Below are 4012 nucleotides of genomic sequence, written 5' to 3' on the forward strand. Positions count from 1 at the left end.
AGGATGGAAGAATCCAATGCACCGCTACAGACTAGGGACCGAATGGCTCGGCAGCAGTTCTGCGGAAAAGGACCTAGGGGTGACAGTGGATGAGAAGCTGGATATGAGTCAGCAGTGTGCCCTTGTTGCCAAGAAGGCCAATGGCATTTTGGGATGTATAAGTAGGGGCATAGCGAGCAGATCGAGGGACGTGATCGTTCCCCTCTATTCGACACTGGTGAGGCCTCATCTGGAGTACTGTGTCCAGTTTTGGGCCCCACACTACAAGAAGGATGTGGATAAATTGGAAAGAGTACAGCGAAGGGCAACAAAAATGATTAGGGGTCTAGAGCACATGACTTATGAGGAGAGGCTGAGGGAGCTGGGATTGTTTAGTCTGCAGAAGAGAAGAATGAGGGGGGATTTGATAGCTGCTTTCAACTACCTGAAAGGGGGTTTCAAAGAGGATGGCTCTAGACTGTTCTCAATGGTAGCAGATGACAGAACGAGGAGTAATGGTCTCAAGTTGCAATGGGGGAGGTTTAGATTGGATATTAGGAAAAACTTTTTCACTAAGAGGGTGGTGAAACACTGGAATGCGTTACCTAGGGAGGTGGTAGAATCTCCTTCCTTAGAGGTTTTTAAGGTCAGGCTTGACAAAGCCCTGGCTAGGATGATTTAACTGGGACTTGGTCCTGCTTTGAGCAGGGGGTTGGACTAGATGACCTTCTGGGGTCCCTTCCAACCCTAATATTCTATGATTCTATGATTCTATGATTAACCACCCTGACAGTTATGGAGTTTTTTCTAATGTCCAACCTTAATCTGCCTTCCTACAATTTAAGCCCATTGCTTCTCATGCTATCATCAGAGGTTAAGGAGAATAATTTTTCTCCCTACTCCTTGTAACTGCCTTTTAGGTACTTGACAACTGTTATCATGTCCCCTCTCAGACTTCTCTTTTCTAGACTAAACAAACCCATTTCTTTCAATCTTCCCTCATAGGTCATGTTTTCTAGATGTTTTATTATTTATCTTGCTCTTTTCTGGACTTTTTTCTCTTTGTTCTCATCTTTCCTGAAATGTGGCACCCAGAACTGGACACTAATATATCCCAGAATGATGTTTGCTTTTTTTTTCAACAGTGTTACACTGTTGACTCATATTTAGCCTGTGATCTACTATAACCCCCAGATGCCTTTCCACAGAACTCCTTCCTAGGCAGTCATTTCCCATTTTGTATGTGTGCAACTGATTGTTCTTTCAAAAATTGAGTAATTTGCATTTGTCCTTACTGAATTTCATCCTATTAATTTCAGAGCCTTTCTCCAGTTTGTCCAGATCATTTCAAATCCTATCTTACCAAAGATTCTGCAAACCCTTCCACCTTGGTATTGTCTGCAAACTATATACGAATACTCTGTGTACCATTATGTAAATCACCGATGAAAATATTGACCAGAACCGGACCCAGAACTAATCTCTGTGGGACCCTACTCATTATGCCATTCCAGCATAACTACTCTTTGGGAATGGTTTCAGAGTGGTAGCCGTGTTAGTCTGTATCAGCAAAAACAACGAGGAGTCCTTGTGGCACCTTAGAGACTAACCAATTTATTCGGGCAGAAGCTTTTGTGGGCTAGAACCCACTTCATCAGATGCATGAAATGGAAAATACAGGAGCAGGTATAAATACATGAAAAGATGGGAGTTGCTTTACTAAGTGTGAGGTCAGTCTAACGAGATAGTTCAATTGACAGCAGGATACCAAGGGAGGAAACATAACTTTTGAAGTGGTAATGAGAGTGCCCCATTTCAGACGGTTGACAAGAAGGTGTGAGTAACAGTAGGAGGAAATTAGTATGGGGGAAATTAGGTTTAGGTTTTGTAATGACCTGACCACTCCCACTCTTTATTCAGGCCTAATCTGATGGGTGTCAGGTTTGTAAATTAATTCCAATTCTTCAGTTTCACTTTGGAGCCTAATAGTTTTTCAATGTTATGATTCCTGATGTCAGATTTGTGTCCATTTATTCTTTTGCATAGAGACTGCCCAGTTTGACCAATGTACCTGGCAGAGGGGCATTGCTGGCACATAATGGCATATATCACATTGGTAGACATGTAGGTGAACGAGCCCCTGATGGTGTGGCTGATGTGGTTACGTCCTATGATGGTGTCCCTTGAATAGATATGCAGACAGAGTAGGCAATGGGCTTTGTTGCAGGGATTGGTTCCTGGGTCAGTGTTTTTTTGTGTGGTATGCGGTTTCTGGTGAGTATTTGAAACCAAGGTGAGATGTGAAGCAGGGGCTGGGAATTGGAGGAAGTAATTGGGCAGTAGGCAGAGCCCCAGGGGTCCATTTAACAGAAATTAGAAAGGTGGCATCCCGATGAGTTAAGGAGTTGAGCACAGAATGATTCCCCTGTTTGTCACACTGACACAGCACAGTAAGGCCAGGAAAGGATTTAATGTCTTTTTGACAGTCTAATAAGTGACTCAGGAAAGAGGAATCAGCACCATGTTACCAGCCAGCTCCACACAGAGCTTAGTCTGAGAGACAGAGCACCAGGAGGAAACTTTAAAGTCCCTTTATGAGTAAAGAGATGGAGCAGCCTGTCTTGGATCTGTTTGGTCCTCACCCATAGATGATGGGATTCAGCATGGGGGGCACCAGGAGGTACACATTGGCCATGAGAATGTGGAAATACAGGGGCACATTCTGCCCAAACCAGTGTGTGAATAAGGAGAAAAGACCTGGGATGTAAAAGGCTAAGATGGCACAGAGGTGTGAGGCGCAGGTCCCCAAAATCTTGATCCTGGCGTCCTTTGTGGGGAGGCTGAAGATGGCCCTGAGGATCTGGATATAGGACATGGTGATAAAAACCACATCCACACTGGTCACAAAGATTACCATAAAAAGGCTGTAATAACTACTGATGCGGATGTCACCAAAGGCCAGCTTCACCATGGCCATGTGCTCGCAGTACAAGTTGGGGATGATGTTGGTTCTGCAATATGGCCACTGCCTCAGCAGGAGGAGAGAGGGGAGTACAAGCATGCCTCCACACAGCACCATGGCCGGGCCGATCTTGGATACCACAGAGTTCGTCATGGTGGTGGAATGTTTCAGGGGATCACAGATAGCCACATAGCAATCAAAAGCCATGGCCACAAAGATCCTAAACTCCATCACTGTGAAGCAGTGAATGAAGAACATCTGAGTGAGGCAGACACTGAAATTGATATCCCTGGAATTCAATCAGAAGATGCTCAGCATTTTGGGCCGGACGGAGGTGGACAGGACCAGGTCGGTGACAGCCAGCATGCAGAGGAAATAGTACATGGGCACATGGAGGCTCATCTCCCTCTTCACAATGAACAGGATGGTGAAGTTCCCCAAGATGGCTATAGCATATGTGATGCAGAAGAGGATGGAGATTCAGACATGGGCTGCCTCCAGGCCAGAAATGCCCAGTAGGATGAAGGTGGAGGGGTTGGTGAAGACAATTGTGTTGGAATCTGACATGGAGTAGGGGAGAAGGTGTCCATCTCTGAGGCAGAACATGTCTTCTGCATGTCCTGTACATTCACTGGACTTTCTGTATGTCCCCAGGGTCTTGGGTGATGGTTGCAGTACAAATTCCTAGGTGGAGAGACAATGTGAATATAAGACAATGCATGAAAAACTAGAGGCTGGTCTTGGGGAAGCAGATTGGTCGCCCTTCAGACACTGAGAAGTGACACTTTCATTATTCAAAGAAATGAATTATGAAAAAACTGACCCTAATAATGCCACTTCCATATTTGATGGTGCTCCGTGCATCAATAATTCCTACACAAAGTAGTGTGGGAACCCTTAATAGGTACCAGCAGGAAACATGAGTATGGATACTGGTTATACGTCATTGTTTCATAATGTAGTGAAACTCAGGCTAGAGAATCCATTATGTAGGGAGATCCACGTTTACCCAGTTGCTCAAAATCTGAGAGTGGAAAAAAAAAAACTGACCCGTGTGAAGACATCTACTGG

General features: G+C 44.8%; 1 pseudogene; it reads right to left on the reverse strand.

Moving 5' to 3' along the window:
- Window positions 1-2492: 2492 nt before the first annotated feature.
- LOC119863534 lies at window positions 2493-3508 on the reverse strand (annotated as a pseudogene).
- Between the last annotated feature and the right edge of the window lie 504 nt (window positions 3509-4012).

The sequence above is a fragment of the Dermochelys coriacea genome, chromosome 1 (genome assembly GCF_009764565.3).
Source record: "Dermochelys coriacea isolate rDerCor1 chromosome 1, rDerCor1.pri.v4, whole genome shotgun sequence".
Taxonomy (NCBI): Eukaryota; Metazoa; Chordata; order Testudines; family Dermochelyidae; genus Dermochelys; species Dermochelys coriacea.